Source organism: Nyctibius grandis, chromosome 5 (genome assembly GCF_013368605.1).
Source record: "Nyctibius grandis isolate bNycGra1 chromosome 5, bNycGra1.pri, whole genome shotgun sequence".
Taxonomy (NCBI): domain Eukaryota; kingdom Metazoa; phylum Chordata; class Aves; order Nyctibiiformes; family Nyctibiidae; genus Nyctibius; species Nyctibius grandis.
In genome coordinates this window covers 73,663,032-73,680,837 of record NC_090662.1, presented here as the reverse complement: position 1 = coordinate 73,680,837, position 17,806 = coordinate 73,663,032, and the positions used below count along the sequence as shown (strand labels likewise).

General features: G+C 38.9%; 1 protein-coding gene across 7 annotated transcripts in view; it reads left to right on the top strand.

Annotated features, from left to right (window-relative positions):
• MICAL3 (microtubule associated monooxygenase, calponin and LIM domain containing 3) overlaps positions 1-17,806 on the top strand; it is a 165,315-nt gene that overhangs the window by 97,467 nt on the left and 50,042 nt on the right. The window lies entirely within an intron of this gene.

Genomic DNA, 17,806 nt, shown 5'->3' with positions numbered 1-17,806 from the left:
TCACAGTTTCCGCTTTTGTTTGTGTGGAATTTCCATATGGCAAAAATGAGGAAAGGGAAAAGGTATGGAAGAATGACATTTGCAAAATGCCGTGGACAGGTGGGATAACTACATCATTTTTTTGTGCAACTGGATAGACTTAAAATTGCTTTCTCTAAAAGTGAAGAGGTGGGGGGTTTTTTTGGTGGTTTTTTTTTTTTTTTTTTAGTTGGAGCATATTTTTTAAGATGAATGAATAAGATTTCTTGAGGCATAGGGCATCTGATGTGAGAATAAGGTGGTTTATGGAGTGAAGCTACTGGTGATGAGAAGTGAAAAAAGGAGAGTTTAGCTATATACATCAATTAGTTTATCAAAGCAATTGCTGGCAGAAAGTCCCTTTCCTCTGATTTAGTCCTTCCAACTGACTGAATTTAATTACTTTTATAAAGGAGCATTCAGTAAACAGCATCTAAGTGACCACTAAGTAGAGCAAGCAACAGGCCATGATTTGCTATAAACGTCTATAAATTGGATATAAATCAGATATAAATCGAATGTTTTCGTCCCTCCTTATGTAGTAATGGCACAATCCAGTAGCAGAATTGTAGTATTTCCAGAGGAGTAAAACAGAACAGACACCATTTTATTAAATGGCAAAACTTGAAATCTAGGACTCCTCCTGTTTGCTTTCTGCTTTTCTAAAGCAGTGTATAACTGTAGCATCATTTTTAAAGCTTTTGGACCTTTTAAAGCTTTGCCTCTTGCAGTGCCCGTAGTACATTAGAACATACTCGGCTGGGTCAAGCTAGGTCATCTTTAAGGCAGTGTATTGTGGTGCATTCTTGTGTGTGCATGACAGAAGTACATTTAATGGTAGAAGAGTGAGCAGTGCCTCTGCTGTTCTCCCCCTTTCTGCTAGAAAAATGCTATTAGTGACTGAGATTTCATTTTCTTTGTGAAGTAGGTTCTAAGTATATGTTAAAACTACTGGCTTACTGGTTAAGAAGCAGGAGGAGGCTAAGTGCAATGCACTTTAAAAGCAAGCCACAGTGTCATTAAAGGCAGGTCAATTCTCTGTTAGTCACAGTCATGTCCTGTAGGTACCTACCTTTAGCTGCTGTTCGTGCTGGGTAGGTAGGTCAGGAAACCTGTGATGTGTTTACAGTTATGTATGGTTTGAAAAAATGAAATAAAACAAACCCTTTTGAATTACCAAGCTTGATAATCCAGTGGAAGAATAGGATGTTATTCCTGAATAATCAAAAGAAGTCTATAAAATTACATCTCAGTATAAGTCCTGGCTTTGAACTACCTGTGATATGCTTTCTTGCAATTTATTAAATTGTCTGTTCAAGAGACTATAGACATTCTGCTTTCACTATAGAGTAGACAAATACCCTCGAGCAAAAACCTGTCTGAAATGGAGACAGCGGCAAAGCTGTTTCCAAGGCTCCACTTCACCCATCTGGTAGACTCAACTCATGCAGGTCATACATCTGAAAATGTTTGACCTCCCTTAAGGCAAGTGCCACCCTAAGGTCTGAGCCAAACCTCAGCAGTGAGGTAGATCTTGATGTGGAGTGTAAGTTGCCTCTGAAGTGATTAAGTAAAAAAAGAAAGTGTAAAATGTGCGGGTTTGATATTTGGTGGAGATACAAAGATAGCTTAGAAGGCAAAAGGAAGATGTACAGCAGAAACAACAATTAAAGAATATACAAGACAAAAAACCCACTGTTCTTAAATTTTATGCCTCTGAGTTAAATTCAGCCCTGAGTTAGCAAAGTGCTTGTTCAGTGAGCTTTATGGTGACTTGTGCAAGGACTGCTTTTTAGTTGGCATGGAATCCCAAATGGATGTAAATTGCATGGGTTCTCCCCCCCGCCTCCCTGCCTCTTTTGCCACGCCACCAAATCTGGCCTCTTCTTTTTTAGCCAGCTTAATGCTTAAAATATATTCAACCACAAAATAACATTCGGAAGGTTTGATCAGCTGAGGTAAGATTGGTCACACCAAGCACTTGTGATGTGTTACTAACCTGATTGGCATGTATTAACTTTGCTGAAGATGTCAGTCCCTCACTGAGTGGCCGCAATCTTAGCTGGCATTTAATGTATTTTGTCTGTCCCTTGTATTGTAATGACAATAGTTGCAGGGCACAATCTGTGATAAGCAAGTTGAGGTTTTTTTAGCAGTCAACTAGAATCGCCCTTCCTGCAAAGGTTTGGCCTGGTTTGCCAGAGAGCCTGTGTGGCATCTTATGTGGTTGTTACAAGGGATGTTCCCAGGGAGGTTGTGGTCAAACTGGCTCTTGCAGTATAGATTTACCCTTCAATCTGGGAAGTGGCAACAAGCTTTTGAGTGATGGATGCCATTCTCTCTGGGGAAGGGAAGTCGGGGAAAGCTGTTACTGTGCTTTTGGTCCTGCTGAATTGTGGCATGCTTGTTGTAGATTCTGTAACCTTTCTCTGTACCCTGTCTGCCTGTTTCTCTCTATCTTCTGCATTTGCCTTTGTGCCAAAATTGCTGCTATTGCCAAGAGAAAAAAAATACTTTGCTTTTCAACTGTCTCTCCTTTTGATAATCTGTAACTGCTGTGTCTTGAATTTTTTTGAATATTATTTACAGTACTTTATATGATTTTAATGTGCTTTTAATGCAAATGCTGTTTTCCTGTTTGTTCTAAAGGTCTGTAAGAACATATTTCTGAACTTCCAGCTCTTTCTTGACAGATGGACTTGGAACAGTCTTTACCCCTATCAGCTTTATGATAATGCTCCTTGGGGTGATTTTAGCCAGTGATGTTTTGTTGTAAGATGTTTCCCATTTCAGGCTTGTGTTCTCACAGCAATACGTTTCTGTCCCTGTCCGCAGAAGGGAGTTTGTAAAGGAAGGACCTGCTAGGGAAACTCCTTCCTCAAAATGTACAGCAATAAAAGGCAAGTCATGAGATCTTTGCAGTAGTTACTTGACCTGTGAAAGAGTTAAGAAGCCAAATATAAGCCACAGTATGCAAAACTGAAAAATGCAATACAAAGTAGAGGCACTAGGTCTCCTGCTTTAAAACCACAAAAATATATAGTGTGTGTGATATAGGTACACAATATGAAAAGTTAAAAATCCCTCTGTGGATGTGCCTTAAGTGTTTTCAGGGAGCAATTGTTCTGAGAAAAGCACTTCACAGTAGTCTCTTAAACAAGTAATCTGTTGTGTATAGCAAGCAAAGCTGGTCTTTACATGAGGAGATTCTTTTGCTGACCTCGAGAGCCATAGAAGGGTGTCTGCTTCCTCTAAATGGCATGCCCTTTAAAGTAAATTATGAGCCACATTTTCAAAAGGATCTTAACTGTCTGTAAAATTTAATGAATCTTTATGAATGCATCCAATATTATTTGCACACAATTCTACTTGTGTCTAACAAAGTACGAATACATTTTATATATATTTCTATATATAAATAAGCTTCTTGTTCATAAACATTGCCTCTTTACATGCCTTACTTGTGAAGATGATTCAGCCTGAAGCAATACTGTTTGCTTGTGCAAACAAACATATCTTCGTGAAATCCTCCACTTGGTCACTTCTTTTCATTATTATTCACATTTGGTTTTTGTCCTTGTTTTAATTTGGTCTGTTTTAAACATTAAATTACAGAAGATAGCAGCAAATTAATTATGTGACATCATCTTCTGTTTGTGCTGCCTTCATTTTAAACCACTGAACTGTGCATTTACATACCATCCATATCCCGCTGCCCCCACCTCCCCAAAAAAAGAAAGAAAAAAAAGTAGATCCATATTTCAGGATGCACCACCAAATTAGGAGGAAAGATAATTCCTCTACTACTGTGCCTTGAGTGTTGTCTGTTCTGTTTGGAGGAGCCGTGGTGGTGTGTTTTGCAGGACATGGCACATGATACTGAACCCTCTTATGGGGCTTCATACAACTCCAAAGAGATCTGATGCAAGACTTATTTCTCTCTGCTGGAACGTTTAAAATATAGACTGAAGAACCAGACTCTGTATTTTTGGAAGCTGAGGAGAGTGTGTGGGTTGTCCGATTAGGACCAAGGTTCAGTGCCTAGTGAATCATCACACTGCTTAATAGCAAGCCAGGAATCTCTGGTCGGATAAGTGCTTGACTGTTCCCAGTCCATCGTGTTCCTTGTCAGTGTTCTTACCAGGATTTAGGTGGCTTGGGCGTAAAGGAAAGGAGAATGCTAAAGGATCAGCAATTTTTAGCCCAGAAAATTTGGAAAGGCAAAGGCATGATGAAAAGGTTATTTGTTCAAAATAGTGGAGATGCAGCTGACCTGATAGACTTTCACTGAAAAATCCTGAAAAAAGTTTTGGGGACCCAGGAAGTATATGCACAATGGTGATGTGCTGAGTTTGTGCTCATGGCTGGATCCTGCTAAGAACACTTTTTCTTGGGAGTAACTGGGCTCCCAATTCTACCTTTCGCTCTAGCTTTCAGACTTGTAGACTTGTGCCACTGGAATATTTGTTTATTGTTTGTATGTGTATATTCTGAAGGGCGATATGAATTTTTCTGGGCACTTTAAGAGCTTCATCGAATGTTTTTGTGTCTTAGAAAAATAGTATGAAGTTTGTGTGAAAGAGTTGGATTTGTTTAAATTGCAGAATTAAAATGTCTGGTTTTTTTTGAAAAGTGGATTCTGAGAAATGACCCTTTTGAGATTGTTTCTCTCAGAGAAAAGGAGGGAGTGTGCATAAAATAAGCTTGGTGACAGATAATGTTCAAGTGAGATGATTAGTGCTCAGAAAGGCTTCATGTCTCCATTGTATAGCCTCCTTGAAGATTTTGATTTATGCAGTTCCTTTTAACCTGTTTTTGTTTTGGGTGTGTGTCTTTTTGAATCATGTAACACGTGGTTTTCCTGTTGCTGTGAAATCAAGACATTATTTGTTCAACTGTGTGAAATGTTCAAGGGAATAAATTCCAAACAAACTTCAGGTTTCTGAGTTTTTCTTTGTCATCCCCCTTTTCCCTCCACTGGTTCCAGGTGAGGGATGCTGTGAGGGATACAGATTTGGGAGAGAGTGGAATGAATAGATCTGGCAAGCTCAAATGCAGAAGACATTTTGGGAAGCTCTGTGGCATGTGCCATCTGTCACTGCAAAGTACTACTTTTCAGGCTTCATCTGTATCGTGCTTTTTAAAATGTTGTGGTTTGCTCGGAGTGCAGGGCATACACTGCACAGACAGCATGACATGTTGCAGTAGAAAACATGTTAAGGACCTCCATACTAAATAATTTACTGCTTTGGCAAAGCTGGCTTTGGATGGATGCGCTGTCAGCGTTGATACTGGTCGATTTGGGAGATGGTTTTGTGTGCCATGCTGCAGGACAGAGGTCTTTGCTGCACTCTGTAAGTGAGGCAGTGACACCCATGTGTGAGGGGAGAGGAGGCACATGGGCAAGTGCAAGTCAGTGCTCGGGAAGAGAGAGGCATAGCCTTTGCACCTGGCGTCACAGGTAAGGGTCTTGGCAGGATGTGATTCCTCTTGTTGGTAGAGCAGGAGCTGTGATGATGGGATGTTTCGGTGTGATGGAAAGGCAAAAAAATTAGTAAATATGGAGCCTTGTAGCCAAATCCAGAGTCTTAGGTTCTAGCTGGACAGTTGTCTTCTCTCAGGAGAATGGCACATGAGGAGATGACCTCCCTTCCGCAAGACCGTTAAGAGACTATTCTGTAAGGTTCTCACCATGACAAACAAGTAGAGCTGGATCATAGTTTTGAGCTGCATTTTCCTGTTCTGAAAAATATATTGGATTAGTCTACATTAGGGACTAATTCTGTGTCTTTTCTTGCATGCTTCTCATGCTTCCTACTGCACCATTGGCAAGTGAAAACTTGTAATAGCAGATGACTTTTGAGAGTCTAATTGTGAATATGTCTTCTCTTCTGGGTTTATCTGGCCAGAGTAGTTATGTTTAAATGGTAGCTCACAGAACTGCAACCACAAACCAGTTCCGTTGTATGTAAGGGTTCCTTCTTTGGAAGAAAGTAATATCTTTACGCCCTTGAAACTGCATTTTATTTTTCTTTACTGTGGTCAGTAGTCCTGATTTTGAGGCTAAAAATGGGCCTTCAGTTCTGAGAAGGAGCCATCAGCGTTCAGTGTAAAACTTCATGTTCCGGTGCGTGAACTAGAAATGCTGTTTTGATGCACTGCTAGAACAGCCTCCACTGTTCTGCATCAGGAAAGCTGTTAACTTTGCAGCTGCACGTATGCTCTTCAGAAATCAAATGTTTGCTTCATGAATTAAAAAAAAAAAAAAAAGAAGGGAAAATCATCAGACTTCCTTGCTGTACCAGCATAGGCGACGTTGTTTTCTGCTAAAACTTGGAGAAACCAAGTATTTGTGTGATGGGAGAGCTCCCAGGCACTCTCACCTCATTCTCTTTGAAGATGCCTCACACTTTCTGTTTCTGTGCCTGTGGTTCTTCTCTAGTCTCATGGCTTCTGGTGTTCTCTTACTAATGCCTATGGGAGGTGAGCTCTGTATCCTGCCCCACTGGATGGGAGAGGGGTGCTGCCAGGGACCTCCTTCCATGGCCCTGACACTCAAAAGTCACTTTTTGTTAAAGGCATTTTAGGTTTGTTTGTGGAACAAAACTGAACCTTTTTCAAGCATTCTTCCCTTCACTGCCACACTTCCTCCTTGCTCCCATTCCAACCGAAGTTACTTACCTTAGAGGAAACTTTATTCCGTAAATAAAGCCCTAAGTAACACACTATGTCAAATATTGTTCTTTTTAACTTTTGTTGTGCAAATAAAATGACCTGAAAATAACGAAGAAAAGTAGACTATTTGGGCCAGGCCATGTTCTTGCTGATTGTACATGCTTCTTTACTTGTAAAGAGAACACATTGATTGTTCTGAATATACTGTCCTGGGATCTTGAATTATACAGATTTGTCCTTCCACTGCATCTGTCACTTCTGAGGGTCTCTAACATTATTCAGGACTTGTAGAACTTGGTAAATAGATTAAATATTGTGTTCATTGTATAGAAAATGAGGTGATATGTACTTTTTTTTGCAGTTAACGTCCTCACTTAACGTCCTCAAAAAGAAATTATCCTCAGAAAATCTTATGTGGATGCTAACTAACGTCCAACTATTTATCCCAGAACTGAAATTGAAGGACTGAAATTCACTATATAAATAGTAATGTATTAAAGACAATTTTTAGAAACAAAGTATAATAATTACACGTGTAAATCACTTTAAAACTTTGGGCTACTGAGCCATTCACAAATGCACGAAAGTCTGTGGGCAATGTGGGTGTTTTGTTTCCTCGAAAACCAGATGACTTCCCCTGAAGGTGGACTGAATTAGCTTTTACAGGGTTTTGGAAATTTCATTCTAAGATTTGAACTTTTGGGAGTACTAAGATGTTTTCCACCATGCATCCCAAAACAGGTTGCTTCATCAGATATATTTTGGTAGCAGTTTTTCCGAGAGGTGGGTTGGCATAGGCCATCTCCTTTGCAACACACATCACTAGGGTGGTGTAGAAAGCCTGCTGTGTACAAGTTGTTTTATATTTTAGACATACTACACTTCTTCATCTGGTATGGCAGAAAGCAGAGTAACTGTTTCATACAGATCTTTTTCTCTATGTTCTGTAACAGTGATGGGAAAGTGTAAGGTACTTTTAAAATAATAAAACAAACGAATAAATGCCTATTCACCACTACACCAATTAAAACAAGCCAGTGCTAGTTTTACCACCTGCTTGTGATCAGCAGCATAATATATTAGAGTATATAGTTGCTAATGTATCTTAAAATACAAGGAGAAGAAAGGGGAGAAAACCAAACTTTAAAAAAACAAACAAACAAACAAAAAAACCAACCAACCAAACAAACAAAAACCCAAAACCCAAAAAAACAGAATAAATAGAAATAATCTGAAGGGAAGGAATAGATACCCCAGAAGCAGAAGAATAGGTTCAGTGTTGACTCTCTGAAGTGTACTTACGGAGGAAGGTGAAGTAGTGGTTGCTGAGCTGATCCTGGTGCTGTAGAGTTTAGCTTAGGCTTTCCAAACAAAACTGGGCAGATGCTCTTTAAGGATGAGATGACACTTCTATGCTCTGTTTAGTTGCTTACATCTTCTCTCAAAAATGTATGTTTAGTCTGACATTTCTCATGTTTGCTGTCATCCCAGAAGGCTGTATTTTCTTTTTTAGGGAAAATCTCATAACTGTCCTTTCTGCGGTTGTAGAAGTTTATCTGATGGCTCGCGGGTAGAAGTGTTTAAAAATACGACTTTTTTACCCAAGAGATGTTTAAATACTTTCAGGCTTGGGTAACTCAGTGATTTAAAACATCAGAACCAATGCTTTAATCAGTAATGTGCCTTTTGGAAGCTTTCTTTTTGGAACTGGAACAGATTTTGAATATACCTAGCTATATACCTATATACAAGAATTTTCTTTGTTTCAGAAAAATTCCCACTAAGGTGTGAAGCTCTGGATTGCTTGGAATATTCAGTTGCTTTACAAGTTATACAAGAGCATGTGGGATAAATGTAGATAATAGAAAATTATGCAACAGAATGAGGGAGCAGGTGTTAATGCTTTTTTGGAATATATGGAGCTTTTACTTACGGCAAACATTCCCCAGTATATTTTCCTGTTACTGCCAGCCTCAGATTTCAGCCTATTCCATTTGCAGCACTTCATAATCTTGACAAAAATGATAGAAATTAAGTAAGGAGATGGTTAGTATCTAAATATATTCTGAGATCCAGTAATTACAGAAATCTGTAGTACATTGGAACAGAAGAGATAGTGGTTATTAGCCCAGTAGTTGGAAGAAGATATCTGTTTGAAAGCTATGTTTTGAATCTGATCACAATTTGAACGGGAAACTGAAGACATTTGATATTCAGCACTTCTTTATTATGCGTGATGAAATTTCTAGTTCCTGATTTGTTGTTCTTTAATGATCAAAACATCATCTAGTATCCAAGGTGGAATTGGAAGTACCAGTTTCTATAAAAATTAGGCAACATTTGTATGGATAGATTCCTCTACTACTTTTAGATGGAAGTGTCCTTGGTTCAGCTTTGTGTTGTTTGCACAGTGGGAATCACCTGTTTGGTCCTTCCTGGTGAAATGAGAGGTTCTGGAGGGCTGCTACATATTAGTGGCAAGAAAAAGATGCCACAATGAATAAACTATACGAAGTCTCATGTGGTAGAGAAGATAGCAGAGGCTTTCTGTCTAACAACATAAAAGGAGTTACTCTGGATTATAACTGGACGATCACTCTTAAATGTTAATTTCCAAGTTACTTAAAACAAAGAGAGTACTTCACTTTTAAAAGGGCAAAACCTCATGAGCCAAGGTCATGGTGATTTTAAAATTTAGTGTGGCCTTTCTTGCCTTTTTCTCCCTGCCAGTCCCTGGATGTGCCTCACCCCAGGTGGTTCTTTGAGGTCACATACCTTTAATAGCTTCCAGGACAAAATTCACATCTGTAAAGTAATATTATCTTTAGCCAGGTTATCCTTTAGCGCTCTTCAGCCTTCCCACGCTCAGCTTCTTTCAGGAAATGGAAACAAAGCCAGGCAACATATGATAGAGCTGATCAAAATACTGGAGAGAGCTCAGACATCTTAGATGATACCAACAAAATGGAAAATGATAGTCAATATGTTACTCACTAATATTCCTAAGTAATAGACACACCAATAATTAACAGACTTAATATAAATTGATGTAGGGATTTTATATCTCTGTACTGGAAACCTGTTTGGGCAGCAGTAAAAGTAAAATCTGTACAAATGTTAAGATTTTCTGACAGCAGAGATGCAATAAGGAGAATCAAGCTTAGCAGTGTTCCCTGGGGCTTGGATTAGGTGACCTAATATCTCCTTTCCCCTGTTTCTTTTCTCCACCCACCAGCTACAACACTGGACTCTTTCCAGGAGTCAAAAATAGCTATATTCCTGGATTATTGTATACCTCTGCTGTAAGGAAGACAGCTGTTCTGTATTGTCAAACCATATACTGAGCTTCAAACTTTCATTATGTAATACTACTACTTCACACATCTGTACATGAAAAACACCATCTGTTTCTCAAACATAACTTTATACTATAAGTTGCAGATGAATTTCGATTTGTTTTCAAGACATAAATAAAAATTACAGATGACCTTGAAATAAAACTGGCTAATTATATTCACTTCTGGTTGCTTCCACTAAAAACAAAGAAAGGTCAGATCAATCAAATTGACAGCTCTTTCTAGACTTTGCCCTACTGATGTTGTAGGAAGCAATGCTTTGTTGGTGTCTGTTTTGACAATTCTAAAAGTCTATTTTAACCAAAATAGTGTGTGGGTGGGGGAAAACATTGCAACATCTGTAAAATAAACGTATAAGTTACTAATTTAATTCAGTAGTCAGTCCAGTTCACTTTCATAATTATGAAAAAGAAAGGGCTTCCACATTTACTGACAGTATCTGAGATGTGAAGAACTTAATTCTAGCTGGAGGTTGTGGAATGTGTGGAGGAGGACTTATATCTTCATATGTTTGTTTCTGGGGTATCTGTTTCAGAATCCCTTGAATATTTTAGCTGTCAGTAATTCCCATACACATTATGATGGTTTGGGGCAGGTCTTGGGAGCTCCTCTGCTCCCCATGGCTTAGGGAACCAGTAGATACCAACAGGAATCTCACTGATTTTTATTTCACATGCTGTGTGCTATTGAATCAAGTAATGCTATAAAACTCCTTGGTCAGCACTGAAAATAGTGCTGGTTCTTTAATAACTCTCTGCTGGGTACTTCTGCGTCAAAGGATATTTAGACAAAACACCTTTCTGTCTGTACAGGTTAATCTCACCATTTCTCTGTTTAAGTCCCTGATTTGCTAGGAAGAATTGGTTGACTGACAGTTTGAGGACTGAGCTTTGGCATGGTAGTAGAAGTCTCGAGCATGGTGGTTGCTCAGTGGCAAAACCCTTTTTCTTCTGGTAGGCTAGAAAGAGCTGCTGTTCTGCTCTGTGTCTGCTCCTCAGTTTGCTGGATTGTAAATGTCAGTTTAAGGACAGTTGTATTGATCCAAGTCCAACCTGCATAAGACAGTTTGCGTATGTACAATTCCCGTATCAAACTCTAAGAGCTTTGGCTCAGTAGAGTGTATCATCTAGAAAGCCTAGTTAGTTACTATTTATTGTTATGATTGATACGTGTGCACTACAGAAGAATTTCAGTAGGGCTATCTTCAGATTTAAGCTCATTTTGAATCCTGTGCATGGACACTCTGGATATCCATGAAATAGACTTTGCTTTTCTTATCATACTGTCATCTTTGAATTCAGGGGTTTTATATTTAGCAGAACATGTTATGGATCAAACTGGAAACACAGACATCAGAAAATTCAAGATCTGATGGCTTCTCAATATTGCTGAGTAATTCAGGCTCCCTGAGGGCTTGGGAATAGCCTAGGATAGTGAGAGAGAAAGTTGAGGCATTATATCAAAATAACATTGACATTTGATAACTGTTATTTACGTTTGAAGAAATGCATTCTTGTTTCTATTTGAGCAGGTGTTATGTTACCCCTTTTGGCTTTGAGGACGTGCTTATCAAAATTCAGGGGATCCTACCAGGATGGGTGCAGTTCTGCAGTATGTGATGTGAGGCTGTGTGAACAAGCAGTGACAAGAATTCACCAGGCCTGCTGGGCTCTTTCCAGTGGTTTCCTGGAGGCATTTCTTAAAAAAGAAAATACATTTTAAAGGGTGGATGAATCTAGATTTAAAATCTTAAACTTCTTCCTCACCCTTAAAAAATCCATTCCATTTAACATGCTTCTGCAGGTCAGTTTAGAGTTGCCATCTACATGTTTTATATATCTCTTACTGTGTAGTACAAAAATTGTTAACAGTGGCTAGATACTAATTTTGGAGAGGATTAAGGAAAGGATTTCTGTCTGTGTCTCTCAGAAGAAATAAGTTGCACTTATTTAAATGGAATGTCTTAATTGACTTACTGTTTCAATACACGCAGCATCCAACAACGGGCCTCGGTACTAAGACTTCTTTTTTTTGTACACACTATGCTGAGCACAGTGAGCATCTCGTAGGAGGTGCCATTGCTCAACCTGCTCATGTAAACCATGTAATCATTACACTTAAAATCCGACATATTTTAGTCCCCTTCTTACTTCAAAGTGTTTCGTCTTGACTTAAAGTGAAGTTGAGAGTGAAGAGGTTGGAGCTGGGCATTCTGGATCTTGTTTCTGGCACTGCCACTAGTCTGTTGTGAGACTGCCTTGCTGGTATTTAATCTCTGTGTCTGGACTTGTGCAACACCTCTACGGTACTTACCTGCTTCCAAAATAGGTTTGTTTTAATATGCTAATACTTGTACAACATTTTGAGGCCCTTGAATGAGAAGTGGAGTTGGAATACAAAGAGGCAGTTAATGGAATTGAAGTGAGAGAGGGCAAAACTTTTGGGAAAAAAATGGAACGCGATCTGACGTTAACGCAGATGAAAAATGAGAAGCCTAAAAATGCTGCTGGATCTTGTTTGTTGCCTTCTCTATACCTCAGCGACAATGTTTGCTGAACTGCAAGCACGCTTCAGAAACCTTACCCCAAAAGATATCTTAGAAATTAATGGCAACGGAATCTGAGGACTTTCAGCATTTCTGACTCAGAGCTCACTGCATCACTTTTAAACTCCCACAGAAAAGTTCTCATCTTCCATTTCTGTACTTTGTCATATGCAATACGTTGCTGTTTCTATAGGAGTTGTTTTACCTGTCATAGTTGTGTTCTCAGTCAATTGTGTGGAGGTGGAAGTAATTGAAGAGTTTGGAAAAGACAAGTGAAAACAAACAGGTACAGTGTTTCACATTATCATAAAAGCACAAGATTTGAGAAATCCAGAATGAAGATTTTCCTGAGAAATGTATTAATTCCTTCCCCCTTTTGCACATGTTTCACAGTAAACACCTTTATTTGAATTTCTGTAACTCCCCAAGGCCACAGCTGAGTCTGTGCAAAATACTGGACCCTCACTTCACAAGAGATGACATCTAACTTAGAGAGTTTGCAATCTTAACAGATTTACCTGAGAAAAGGAAGTCTAGAGGTACTTCATCATTAATGAAAAATAAATTCTAGTAAAATAGGCAGGTAGTTTCCCTTTGGGAAGAATTAATTGTTCTCAGATTTCTAGTTTTCTTCTACATCTTCAGCAAGTGTTATGTCAGGCAGTAACCCTGGCAAGATTTCATCTAGCTCATGAGAATAATCTGTAGATTTTACAGAACAAGGTAGTACTGGGGGAAAGTCAAGATGGGATCCTCTCTCAACAGGAGGTTCTCAAGCCTTCCAGTAATTGCCAAAGTTGCTGGAAAAGGACACAGTCATGCAGGCAAGGAGCAGTTCAGTGTAGGAATGTTATCTCTGATCATATGATTTTCTTCACAGGAGGCAGGCTGTGTCAAGGCTGAGATAAATAAAGGACTCTGGCAACTTTCATGCAACAGCTAAGCCGCCTGTCCTGTTAGGAGAAAGAGTTCCCTTTGGATGATCTATGTAATGTTCATGGCCCACTGACTCTTCCAAAGTAAAGAATCAGATTTTAAAATGTGTCCTATTTTGGATGTTGCTTGTGGATTTTTAACTGATCTGTTGATTGCATGAGAAGCTGCTCTTGGCTTTCAGGTAGCTCCCCTCTCTGGCTAATAACATAGGTTTTTTCCTAGCACATGCAGCCTCATCAGCCCCTTTTCTCTCAGTTGTGACTCATTGCAGACTTTCAGCTCTGTGGTCCTGGATGTGCTGACAAGGTGAAATGTCAGCTGATGGCTAATGAGTGCACTCTGCAGCTATCTCCCACCGGCAAGCTAAAAAACAGTCTGGGGAATACAATGTAATGATTTGAGAGAAGCACTTTTCCCTTCCAGAGGAACATTAGAAAATAAGCTTTAGCATCTACAAGAACTGCGTTAGAATAGACCTTGCCCACGCATATAGCACTGTATATATGTGTGTATATATATATATATATATGGAGGAAATGAAGGTAGGAAAGCTTCAAATTTCCTTATCCCTACTTACAGTTTCTTATTGTAGCTTCAAATGAATTGGTGTGAACTTTATAACATAATGTGAGCAAATTGTTCATTATCTTACCATGTTAACGATACCTGCATCTCACACTACTTTCATCTCTTAAGTAGGTTTGTGAACTATGATGCTTTTCCTTCTGATAGTTGACAGCTTTGGGGTGGAGAAAGTTGGCTATTAGTAGCATTTCTCCTGTTTCACATTTGGTAACAAGTTTGACAATGGCTTTGGAGCTAGCCAGATAAGTCTTCGTGGAAACTTTTGTAAACAAAACCAATAGACCAAGTAGACCAAGTGGTCCGTATAGACCAAATTCCTAGAAATCCCTTGCTGAAGCTGGTAATCAGTTAAGTTTCTGTATCTTGTTCTCCAATGTAGACCTGTTTTCTTTGCAAAGTGAAGTGGAGGGATGTGACTAATCCTGCATCTCAAGTATATGGATATATAAATTAATTAGAGAAAGTGCTGGGAATGTCTTTCCTACTTCTTTGAGATTTTGAGGCATGGAGTGCTTGTCAAGCTCACAGGACATCTTGGATTGACCACATCCTTTTGCATTAAAGTTTAGGCAGGTTTTCCATCTTCTTAGGTTTTTTAACACAGTTGCATTGAGTCGCTTACTCCCACTTACAGATTGTGCTATGATAGAATTGGTTTGATTCTCTATGTACCAGTTATGCTGGGTCTTCATGATGAGAAGGGCGATGATGATTTGTATTTTGAATAACCTGAAAGATCATATATATTCATGAAATGCGTGTAAACAGATGTCAGCTTGATTTTCAGTCCTCTTTACTTTAGAGTGATTGCTGCCAGTCTTTGTCCCCACCCCAGATATTGCAGCATTGAAACAAGCATCTCTTTTTTTTTTTTTAATACTCCATTCAATTAATTTTATGGGAATGATTTTATATTTCTTTTTTTTTGTTTTTCTTTGAAAAGGCTGACAAAAACCCCTTAAGACTGTAGAAAACAAGAGGAGTGAAATAATGTCAGACGGATAAAAAGTTCTTGTTCTTTTTGTTGTCATCCTTTTTTTTCTGCCTGTGAACTTTGCAGCTATGTTAGGGTATGCATCAGAAGAGAAGGAACTAAAAACACAAAAGCTTTGTGGAAGTAGCTGAGTCGAGCTGATGGCTCCATTGTGTATAAAGAGTTCCAAGTAGAAAACCTCTTTTTTTATGATTTTAGTATATTCCTTCTTTGTTTTCCCTTACCTTGGTGTTCTTGCATTACCCAGAGTCCTCTGGTTTTTCACTGTCAGCCAGAAGTGGCAGAGCAATATTCCAGGTCAGTTCCCCTGTTACTGTGAAGTCAGGGTTGGGGAATGTAACACAGATTACAAAAATAGATTTGGCTGAGGTGGTATCACCATCTAGAGAGAATGAAATGAAACGTGAATCCCAGCTGAAAAGGCAGGCCAGTTCCATTAAACTTTGAAAACACTAACACAACATAAGGCTTGTAGAGACCACAGTATCTCTGGAAATGCAAGGTAATGTTCCCACCTGCCACAGGACAAGCTTCTGTGGTTTATACCATAAAGAAGCCCTGTAGTTCCAGCCAGGGGCACAGCAGCCACTTGCCCACATTATAGAAGGGTTCAATAATACTAAGGAAAAGAGAAAAACACTCCTGGCAGTTGTCTTTATGAGATTTTATCTTTCTGGAGAGGGATTGGAAATAAAAGCTACTAATTATGGCAAGGTCTGTGTAGTTTTATGTGGAAGACTAAGATGGTGCTGAGTGAGTAATTGCTGTGAAAAAAGGCTGTTAGGAATAACCTGAGAACTGCAGAGGATGGAGAAAGAAAACAAAAACTGTCTTGGAGGTCAAAATGTGTGAGGATAAAGTAAATGTTCCCAAAGCTCATGCTGGATTAGACTTTGCAAAGGAAAGGAAAGCAAACAGCTTTATTCCTTAAGCATGTGAGTAAAAGCAAGGTAAGGGAAAGCAGAAGTGGGTCCACAGTGAAGATGAGGCTGGCATAAAATGCAATTTTATGTATAGTCAGGCAATCAAATGAATACTTGACCTCCAGTTTCAGTTGGGACAATGGCATTGGACATGGGAGCAAAAGAAGTCAGTGTGTAGCAAGATTTGGAAATGGATATTAACCCAAAGAAGCTGGAAGCAAAATTTAAATATTACTATACTGTAATGATTGGAAATAAAATTTGGCCAAATAGTCTTTGTCTTGGAAGAGTGGAAGAATTGTACAATGAAATTGTGAGCTTTGTGGTAACAGTTTGTGATTAAATCAATCTATCCTGATGTACCTTGACTATCTGATTCAGGGTAATACTGTGTAACCACTGGGTGACAGAAGTATGACCTGCAGATAAAAATTTAAAAAGAAAAGACAAAAGAAAAAAGGTGATCTGAACAAGTACATACCAGTTAATCTAAATAGTAGATAAAACAACTTCTCTGAAGGAATCTAAAGACTGCTAGTTCTGCAAGTGAAGTCCTTTGACCTTATGAAGGTAAGTGGTATAAAACGTGACATGGATTCACCAAAGACTATACTGGACTGGCTTGACAGCTTTTATCGATGAAGTAACTGATTACCTCCATAAGGGAAATGCAGTGCATTTGAACAGTCTGGACTTCAGTAAAGCACCTGAAGGCTGCCACATGGAAATAATTATTTAAGCTGGATAAAATGAGGGAGTAGTACATGAAGTGTCAAGTAGCTAAGAAGCTGCCTTAAATGAGAGATTAGAGGTTTTATTGAAAAAGGAAATAATGGGGTTGGATGTCACCTACAGACTGTGGAGTTTCACAAAAAATGATCTGGGGACTGATCTTTGTAATACTTTCACTAAAGATACTGGCAAAAAACAGGAAAAAAAATCTGCTAATGAAGTTAATTGCTGAGGCAACATTTCAAACCCTCATCAATGCAGAGGAGGATAGGCATGTCATACAATAGAAACTGCAAAATGTTACAGAGTGTAATATTAAAAATAGAAATGTAATAGTAGAAAGTACTAGGTCATGCACTAAGAAAGTGTTGAGAATTTTGGCTACAAACGAGGTGCTTATCAGTTGAAAGCAGAGAAGAAGATCTGAGTATCAGTCAATAAATAAATGTCACCAGTATTACGTGGCGTATAAATAGGCAAGTGTGTTCTCAGCGTGCATCAGATGAGAGATTTCTGGCAGGGTTGTATGTTATGCTGATAAGGCCTCATCTGGAGAGCTGTGTTCAATTCTAATCATGCAGGTTCTGGAAAGATTAATCCAAACTGGGACAGGTGCAGAGACCTAGGGGATGATCAGCACACTGAAGAGCTTATCTCATGGGAAGAAGGCTTGGCTTGTTTAGCAAAGCAAAACAGAAGCTAGGAAAGATTGGGCTCTGTAAATAGTAAGCTGGGTAAGGGTAAACAGTGACATGGTGTTTAAGCTAAAATACTAGAATTTCAAAAAGAAATGGATGAGTGCAGGTTAGAATTTAATTCACTGAGTGCCACAGTGAATGAAGCTCCTGTATAGTTTTCTCCAGCTGCCTGATTCACATGTCCTTGCAATTTTCTGGGATTCATGGGGTTTGTGCTTGCAAACATCTCACCTAGATTTTTCCCTGTGGTTCATTTCATCACAAACTCTGATTAAAAAGCAAATTAATTCAAGTCTATAAAAAGTGTTAAAACTTGCTCCAGGTGGGCCTTTTTCATTCCCTTC